Source organism: Amphibalanus amphitrite, unplaced genomic scaffold, assembly GCF_019059575.1.
Source record: "Amphibalanus amphitrite isolate SeventyFive unplaced genomic scaffold, NRLGWU_Aamphi_draft 000067F_arrow, whole genome shotgun sequence".
Lineage (NCBI taxonomy): Eukaryota > Metazoa > Arthropoda > Thecostraca > Balanomorpha > Balanidae > Amphibalanus > Amphibalanus amphitrite.
This window is the reverse complement of record NW_024881563.1, coordinates 1057669-1067910: the sequence shown is the minus strand read 5'-3', so window position 1 is coordinate 1067910 and position 10242 is coordinate 1057669.

The following is a 10242-nucleotide window of genomic DNA, read 5'->3' as shown; positions in this document are numbered from 1 at the left end:
CTCCGAGGTGGTGGACGCAATGGAGAGCCACCTCCGAAAACAACGCAGTGTCCTGGTGGACCGTCGAGCCTTCTACGCCCGGGTACAGGAGGAGGGCGAAAACTTTGATGAGTTTTTGTGCGATACGAAGGAACTCGCAGCGTTTTGTGACTTTTGCACGCATTGTTACGACTCACGTTTGCGTGATAAGATCGTGTGCGGCCTGCGAGATGAAGAAACAGTGAAACGGCTGTTGGAGGATCCAGAACTCGACCTCAAGAAAGCCGTAGACATCTGTCGTGCGTCGGAAAACGCCCGCGCTACCTGCTCTGACCTCCGCGCGCCGAACGCATCGCTGAACCGGCTGTCAGCGTACCGCCGGTCAAAGTCGCGTGATGCGCGCCCCGCGGCCCAACCCGGCGGGCGTTCCGCGGGTGCAGCTGGCGTGCGCCGCCCCCTGGCGCGCGATGCGCGCCCCGCGGCCCAACCTGGCGGGCGCTCCGCGGGCGCGGCCGGCGCGCGCTGCTGCCGCTGCGGGCGGGCCGCCCACGCAGACCCGGCGGCGTGCCGCGCCACTAGCGCCACCTGTAACTCGTGCGGCCAGCGCGGCCACTTTGCAGTGGTATGTGTCCAGGTGGCGCGCGAGAGCACCGTTGCCCCCGTCGAGCACGCAGCACCAGAGCCGCACATCGGCCGTCTAATACGAGACGTCTATGTAAACGGCGTCTCTACACGGCCGACGCCTCCCGTGTCTGTTCGACTGTCTACCGCAGCTGGTGTGTTCACCATGGCGGCCCGGGCCGACTCCGGTGCCGAGGCGACAGTCATCGGAGAAGACAGCCTGTCTTCCATCTGCGTGGAACCAGCGCAGTTGGAGCCCTGTATCGGCCAGCCCTTCTCAGCAGTGGGGAGACACCCGCTCACCTGTATCGGGTCGTTCCAGGCTGCTCTGGAGCTGGGCGACCGATCGACCACCGCCGCCGTGTTCGTCATCAAGGAGATGACTGGCCTGCTACTCAGCTGGTTCGACTGTGTGGCGCTGGGGATTCTGCCGAGGGATTTTCCGGCACAGATCCGGTCTGTCGAGGACACACCGCGCCCCACTGATGACGTCACTCACTCTGGTGACGTCACACCCTCTGATGACGTCACACCGTCTGCACTGCCGGCCGCTGCCGGCTCTGCTCGATGCGCCAGCGACCGCCCTACCCCGTGTGAGACGCCGCGTGACAGGCTCTGTCCGGCCACCGGGGCCGAGACGGGCGGGCCGGCGCCGCCGGCCGATGGACCCAGCCCGGCCGCCGGCCTCGGCGGTCCGCTGCCGGCCTGGAACAGCGACTCAGACCCACCGGAGGCGGTCCGTGCCGCTCATGCCGCCGCTCTGGTGCAGTGTTTCCCGCGCGTGTTCGGGCAAGATTCGACTCTCCGAGTCATGGACGGCGGCCCGATGAAGATCGAACTCCGGCCCGACGCGAGTCCGACGTCGGTCACCGCCGCGAGACCGATTCCCTTCGCATGGCGGGCGGAGGTGAAGGCGCAGCTGGACGACCTGCTGAACCGCGGCATCATCGTACCCGTGGACTACCCGACGGAATGGTGTCATCCCATTTCGTGCGTGCCGAAGAACCCGTCCGGGTTTCGACTCTGCGTGGACCTGACGGGACTCAATCGGTACGTGAATCGACCCACGTACCCCTGCCGGTCTCCTCACGATGCCGTGACGAGTCTGCCCGCCGGGCACCGATGGATGTCGACTCTGGACGCCAAGATGGGCTACTTCCAGGTGCCGCTCGCTGAGTCAAGTCAGGACCTCACCTGCTTCATCACCCCGTGGGGCAGGTTCAAGTTCGTCCGCTGTCCGATGGGATGTAGTGCGTCTGGAGACGAGTACAACCGGCGCGGCGATGCAGCGCTCGGCGACATCCCAAACTGTGTCAAAATTGTTGATGACATCCTGGCCGTGGCACAGACGTACCGGCAGCACCTGCAGCAGGTGATCGAAGTCCTCCGGCGCTGTGACGACCGAGGAATCACGCTGAACCCGCAGAAGTTCAAGTTCGCCCAGAATGAGGTCAAATTCTGCGGCTACAAGATCACACCGGCCGGCTACACCACCGACAATGAGAAGGCCCGCGCCATCGCTGATTTTCCGAGACCGGAAAACGTCACCGACCTGCGGTCCTTCATGGGTCTGGTGAATCAGCTGAGCGGCCTCACACCGGAGCTGGCAGGCTCGACTCAGGCCTTCAGAGACCTCCTCAAGTCGCGCCGGGTCTGGCGCTGGACTGAGCAGCACGAGGCAGCGTTTCTGCACACGAAGATTGTGCTGTCGTCACCGCCGGTGATGGCATTCTTCGACCCGCAGCTGCCGACCGTGCTACAGACTGACGCTGCTAAAACCCGAGGGCTGGGTTTTGCACTGCTCCAGAAGCACGGCGAGGACTGGCGTGTGGTCCAGTATGGCTCACGGTTCCTGACAGATACCGAGAGTCGGTATGCCGTCATCGAGGTGGAGCTGGCTGCTGTACTCTGGGCCTGCAAGAAGTGTCATGTCTACCTGGCTGGCATGCCGCACTTCGACCTGGTGGTCGACCACCGGCCGCTGGTGACCATCCTGAACTACAAGCAGCTCAACTCGATCGACAACCCGCGTCTGCAGAGGATGAGAGAGAAGTTGTCGGCCTACAGCTTCACCACCAGCTGGCAGAAGGGTTCGAGTCACGTGATCCCAGACGCGCTCTCACGAGCGCCCACCAGCGACCCCGCCGCCGACGACGACGGAGAGGTGGACGCAGCGGACGACCCGCTACACGCCTGCGTCATTGCCGCGCTGCAGGCCTCCGATCGGTCGGAAGACGGCGTCCAGCTGGCCCCGCTGATCGACTCAGCACTCGAGAGAGTCCGCGCCGCCGCCGAGCGCGACCCCGAGCACCGGGCTCTCAGCGAGGTGATTCTCGCCGGATTCCCAGAGAACCGGCACGAGGCGCCCCCGGCAGTGCGAGCTTACTGGGGAGTGCGCCATCAGCTCGCCATCGACGACGGGCTGGTGGTATATGGCGCTCGGCTGGTCGTCCCGTCCGCCCTCCGGCGCGGCGTGCTGGAGAAGCTCCATGAATCACACCAGGGCGTCGACCGCACCAAGCGCCGTGCCCGGCTCAGTGTGTACTGGCCGGGCATAGACAAACAGATCGCTGACACCGTCGCCGCCTGCGCTCAGTGCCGTCAGCGCCTGCCCAGTCACGCTCGGGAGCCGATGTGGCGGGAGGACGGCGCACCGACGCGCGTCTTCGAATCAGTCTCGGCCGACTACTTCTCCGCTGGAGGACACACGTACCTGGTGTACGTGGACCGGCTGTCCGGGTGGCCGTATGTCACTGTGTGTCCCCGCACGGCCTCGGCGGACCACCTGACGCGGCAGCTCCGACTGATGTTCTCGCAGACGGGCGTCCCGACCGTGTTCCGGTCAGACGGCGGACCCCAGTTTGCATCGGGCACGCTCCGCCGGTTCCTCGAGCGCTGGGATGTACGACATGAGATGTCATCACCGCACTACCCGCGCTCTAACGGGCACGCGGAGGCCTGCGTGAAGACAGCAAAGAAGCTGGTGCTGGCTGCGTCTTCATCGGGCCAACTGGACCAGGACCAACTGGACCGAAGTCTGCTCGAACTCCGTAACACGCCCCGAGCAGACGGGCGGTCGCCGGCACAGGTGCTCTTTGGTCACCCGCTGCGCTCCGGAGTTCCCACGCACCACCGCGCCTTCGCTCCGGAGTGGCAGCGGGCGGCCGCTGTCTGCGAGGAAAAGGCTGCCGAGCTCCAGGAGCAGGCCGTCAGGTGCTATAACAAGAGCACGCGCCGGCTGCCAGCGCTGAAGCTCGGCAGCCGCGTCGACATTCAAGACCCCACCACCGGCCGATGGAACCGGATTGGAGTGATCGTGGGCGTCGGTCAGAGGCGCACGTACCTCGTCAAGACGGCCAGCGGCAGGGTCCTGTGGCGGAACCGCCGCTACCTCCGCCCGTACCGGCCGCTTCTGACGGAGCCCACCCCGCCTGTGGCTCCGTCCGCCCCGCGCCCGCCCGCTGCGGGTGCGTCCCAGCCGCCGCCGCCGCCTGCTGCGGGTGCGCCCCAGCCGCCGCCGCCGCCACCGCTGCCAGAGCGCACCGCTGTCGCCGCCGAGCGGGCAGTCCGACCCACCGCTGGTGCGCCTGTTGTGTGCTGCTCGCCGCCGGTGTGGTCACCCGAGGTGGAGACGGCCGCCGCCGCCGCTCTCCCGCGTCGTTCTCAACGGCAGCGCCGCGGCCCTGGTCGGCTCCAAGTTCGTTGGGGTGCGACCTCGTATGAGGAATGAGACAACGTCGTGCAGTGTTGTGTTTTTTTTTTTGGTGTTTTCACGACTGTTGTCTCGAGGGGGAGATGTTGTGTTTGTGTATAGCCCCCCGAGGCCCCCTACTTGGACCGCCTCTGCGGCCCCACTGGGCCCGGTGCCTGTGAGCGCCCCTGCCGGCGCCAGCTGACCGTGCGCGCCAAGCGGCGTGACTGGCGCACGGGACGTGGGCTGGCGCTCGCCATACTTGTTTACGTTTCGTGTATCTCTTTCGGCTTAACGTTTCGCAGCAAATAAATCGCTTTAATCCGTTTATATATTTCCATTTCGAACCGATAAACGACAACTAAACAAGGTCAACCAGTAGGGGTTGTGACGAGTATTCGTAGTACGGTTCTTACAGCTCTTACAGCCTCTTACAGCTTCGTAACGTGTTATAAAATTACCAAAACTGCTTCGTAAATGTTCAAATAGTTGCTAAATTCGAATCCAGCTCCAAAAACTAGCCTCGAAACATGTAGAACTCGAAAAAGTGAACCGAGTTCACGAAAGGTTATTGTGTCGGCTGCCTTATTCGTAATTTTCCTCTCACCACTCACAGTGGTGAGAGGAAACTCACACTGTGAGTAACTCACACTGTGAGTTTCCTCATGTTGTGTTCCACTCACAGTCTCACAGTCAATATGATTCGCCGAATTTGCCGATGGTACCTTGTTGATTTGGTGAGTTGGGTGAGAGGAAAATTGAGAATAAGGCAGGTGACATTCCAATTAGCAGATGGGCCGAATGATTTTTCAATCAAACCAATCGAAAGCATGGTTTGTTTCGGAACTGAGCTTCGTCGATCACCGTGAATGGCATTTGCCGAATTTGCCGATGATGAAAACGTGTTCGGTTTTTGGTCTCAGGCTTTGCCATAATTTGTTCGACGCCTAATATGAAATAATGAGCGTGTAGGACACTCTATCATGTACGGAAAACGCGTCAGTCAGAATTGCTAGATTACTTCCTTATTATTTCCTCTCACCACTCACAGTGGTGAGAGGAAACTCACACTGTGAGTAACTCACACTGTGAGTTTCCTCATGTTGTGTTCCACTCACAGTCTCACAGTCAATATGATTCGCCGAATTTGCCGATGGTACCTTGTTGATTTGGTGAGTTGGGTGAGAGGAAAATTGAGAATAAGGCAGGTGACATTCCAATTAGCAGATGGGCCGAATGATTTTTCAATCAAACCAATCGAAAGCATGGTTTGTTTCGGAACTGAGCTTCGTCGATCACCGTGAATGGCATTTGCCGAATTTGCCGATGATGAAAACGTGTTCGGTTTTTGGTCTCAGGCTTTGCCATAATTTGTTCGACGCCTAATATGAAATAATGAGCGTGTAGGACACTCTATCATGTACGGAAAACGCGTCAGTCAGAATTGCTAGATTACTTCCTTATTCTACAAAAATCAGTCAAAGTTGAGAGGGTAACGAAGCCTTTTAACCCTCGCCCCGTTGGGGGGGGCCATTTTGGCCCCCCCTGTGGTTTTTCCTGAATAGCAAGAAAACGGCGGCGCGGAGCGCCGCCAAATTTTCAGTACCTTCCCGGGCATCAATTTGACACCTTCACACCAAATTTCAAGTCTTAGGTCACCTTAAGTCAGGAGTTATTGAGGTCAAACTGAGGTCATGTTCGAGCAAAAATGAGCAAAAAACATGCAATCTTGAAACGCTCACCAAATCTACAGTTATCAAGCAATTTCAAAGTTCTTTATATGGTCTAGTAGACAAAAAGCGGCGCTACAAAACTGCTATCTCGGATTTTCCAAAGTTTTGGTTTTTGACCAAAAAAATTCAAAAAATTGATTTTTTTAGAAAAACTTTAAAAAAATCCAAAAATTTTCCGAATTTCGAAAAAACGGAATATATGTGATAGTCCCAGCGCTCTTTTATATACATGCCAAATTTCAGATCGATATCTCGTTTTTTGGCCAAGTTATAGCGAAAAAAAATGTTCAAAAATGATGACGTCAAATTTTTGAACTCAATGTTTAGCGATTCTAGACCACGTACCGCAAAACAAAGACCACCATTGAACTCCCCGTGACGAGCGGCATCGATTCGATACCCATTTTATGCAAAAATATCAACTTTGAAATTTGACCTAATTTGACCTGACCTTGACCTGACCTTGACCTGACCTTGACCTGACCTTGACCTGACCTTGACCAAAACGTGACCTAAGCTGGCCCCAAAGGCTGCCTGACCCACATAATCACATTTGTCATGTAAAATGGACCATAAAACATGTATCACACGACACTTTCATATTGTGACCCCCCGTGACCTGACCTCTGTGACCTTACCTGGTATCAGTGACCTCATATAGCTAAATATGTGTTTGAAGAACATTTCCCCATCGATGATTTTCAATGAAATGCATTTTACTCGATTTTACAATGCATTTCTTGAAATGCCTGTAAACGGTGAAAATTGGACCTTTGACCTGACCTGTGACGTCATCGGTTTGACCTAGGTCAAAAAAATTGGGTCACAAGGTAGTTCCCCGTTGGGGCTATCCAACGCCGTTTACCGCTTGTCGCTATGTTGCGTGGTTCTCGAGATCTTAGGGGGGGGGCAAAATGGCCCCCCCCCCCAACCGGGCGCGTTGCTCGGCAGAGCCCAACGGGGCGCGGGTTAATGTACGCATGTGGCAGGTCACCAATAATCGCAATAATAGCTTGAGCTGTGACACCCAGTTAGTTTGGTGAGTTGGTGAGAGGAAAATTGAGAATAAGGCAGCCGACACTCCCATCAGCAGATGGGCTGAGAGATTTTTCAGTCAAATTATTCAAACACAGTTTGTTTCGGAACTGAAATTTGCCGATCACCGCCAATGGGCTTTGCCGACTTTGCCGATGGTAAATGAACGTGTTTGGTTTTTGGTCACCTAATATGACACCTAATATGAAATAAAGGGTGTGTAGGGCAATAGAATCTATACCGATCTAATGTCAGGCAGTGCCGATAAAACGTAAGCTGCTACTGAGTTTTACCCTGCACTTTATACCTATGCTCACGACACCAGACACAAAAAATAGTGTGAAAACAAAGGGCTCGCTCTAGCCTTATCGTTCAGTGAATGCAATGTAGGTTACAGCACGTCTTGATACATAAATTTGCTATAATATTTTGAAAACTACACGTTATTATGTTGCACTGTCTAGCATAGAGAGAAGTTACAGTACAACACTGTTTCGGCGTAATAACTTAGCGCTCAGTGGTCTGCGGGCTGGCTGAGACACGATCACCAGTCTAATGTTCTGCTGTTAAGTATCTTTATCCTAATCAGAAATGCTTTATGTCCAATGGACCTTCAGCCAAGACAAATGGCTATGAGATTTTCGATACTGCACCCTTCCGTCGTAGGCTGCTAGGGATTCATACCTACACTTCACTCTACACTCGAGCGCACGTCGCCAGGCATCAACAATAGGGTCCAATCATAGAGCTAGTTGTGGTCTTATCTGTCATCAACTGAACTATAGTTAACTGCACCTCTAGCCATTTCAGTTATCTATGATATTTTGATGCCGTACCGCGCACGTAATTATCTTGAACCGTTTAGCTGATTATCCTCCTCCTCCCCCCCCCCCCTCCGGGAGACGATTGCAAGGATCAGCGCGTCGCTGACGGCGCTGTAATCACGTGATGAAGCGGCCCCATTGGGGCGCTGAGAATATAGCCAGCTCCAGGCATGGGCGTCGCCACCACTACGGACACTACGGACAGTGTCCGTACAAGTATTAGAAGGCCCGAAAACTTGTACGGAATGTCCGTGCAAGTTTCGACGACTGCAAAGCAGTCTTTGCACATGTTTTGAAGTAGCTTAAAGCTTATCAGTCCCCTATTCGTGGGTAAAGATACGATTAAATTCCAAGGCAGCCCGAAAGTCAATGTCACGCAAGAGTATTTACTATTTAGGGTGTAACGAAATTATCCGGACAACTTCGCCATATCTGTTCGCACAGTTTCTTTTCTGATGTTAGAAGCGGGAATACTGGCGTCTGGCTGTATAGTGTATAAGTGCCTCCGGTATCGGCTCTCAACTCAGCAAAGACCTACCTTTGCCAGATGTTCTTGCTCTGAGTAATTAGTCGAGTCACCGACAGGTTCATTTGATAGTTTTCGTCTAAGGCAATGGAGAAAAAGGAGCACACTCTCTCCTTTTGTATTAAAGAAGCATGCTTGTGCATGGCGGCAATGAGCCTGAAGCTGGTCTGCCAGCAACTGGACATCAGCAGCAGCCAACTGCACATCTGCCTAAGGCGTAATAAGCTGGGACTTGATTGGTGAACTCAGCCCGGCTGCGAGCGCAAAAGCCACCCAAAAGCCAAAGCAGATTAACTTGAATTCAAGACCGATAAAAGGGCCCACATCATGACTCACCGCTATCCGCCCTTACCTTTGTTCTTCTGCCCAGTAGCGGCGGAACACCTTCAATTAAGGGGGAGGGGCACTGCCGACTTTTGGTCTCATTCTTTTCATGCAACGCCCATAGGGCTAATGTTGAAATGCCAAAATCAAAGGGGGCACGGTGCCCCAGTGCCCTCCCCGTTCCGCCGCCTATGCTTCTGCCCATCAAACTGAAAAAAGACAACGAAATTGACGGGAAAATAGCCAGTGCACCACCTTTGGCCTCACGCCAAGACGCATCCACTGGTCGAAGAAAGATATGAGCAAGGTGGTCTGGTGAAATGGGTAGCTATTCGCGCTGTATTGTCCTTTGGACCGTCAAAGTGGCCTTGGGCTGCTGCCAGTAACTCAAACGTCTCGGCGGTCCCGGCCGTCACCAGCGTCAAACATCCGGCCAAGATCCAGATCTGGAGCATATTCAGCTGCTATGCGATGTTCCAGGTGTGCATTGTCTCACAGAAGACCGCCATCAGTGACGAGTAATGAGTATTACCGGAGCAACATCCTGTCAGACAAATAGTTGGAGCAGCTCAACTGGACGGCACGGGAGGACTCAGTTCCTGAAAGCGCATTGATGTTTGATTCAAACCACGTTGCCTTCGTGCAGCCTGGAGCGCTACTTATAAGTCCTTAGGAGAATGAGAAGTGACGCCGTGAGAAGCTCTTATCCTTCTGGACTAACGACTAACGGACTACGGCTTAGAAATAGTTTTCATCCTAATTCCATCGAGATCTTATGGACTTTTGTCCAGCAAGAGGTGAATAAGGGGACACCCGGCACCAGGACAGAGCAACTGCATGTAGGCACATGCTAATTCGGCGTCGGTCCACATCAAACCCACTGTGCTTAACCCGCGCCCCACTGGGCCCCCCTCCCGTTTTTCTGCAATAACTTCCAAACCGCTTGACGTATCGACGCCAAACTTTCAGTACCTTCGGCTGCATCAATTTGACACCTTGTGTCAAAATGTGAGCTTCGTACCTACCATAGGTCGGCCGGAAATGACGTCAGAGTGACGTCATGTTCGGCCGATTTCGACGCAAAACATTGAACCACGGCAATCGCTCCCAAGAGCTCAGTTTTTAAGCTAGATCCAATTTCTTTGCATGAGAGGACTCAGAATATACTGTGCTATCAAATTGTTATCTCGAATTTTCGAAAGTTTGAAAATTTCGAAAATTTAATATAATAAAATTCAAAATTTATCTTTTTACATTTTTTCAATAAGTTTTTCCATTTTCGAGAAAAACGGAATATACATATGTGATAGAACGCATTATTATGACTAACTCTAGCAAGTTTAAGCTAAATATCTTCAAAATTGGCCAAGTTATACGCATTATTGCAAAAAAATTCACAATTAGTAATTTTTCAAAACAATTTTTCAGCACGTATTTGACATCGTACGTCAATATAAATAGTACCATCGTGTTCCTGAGCCCAAACTGCATCCAATAGACACCTTTTTT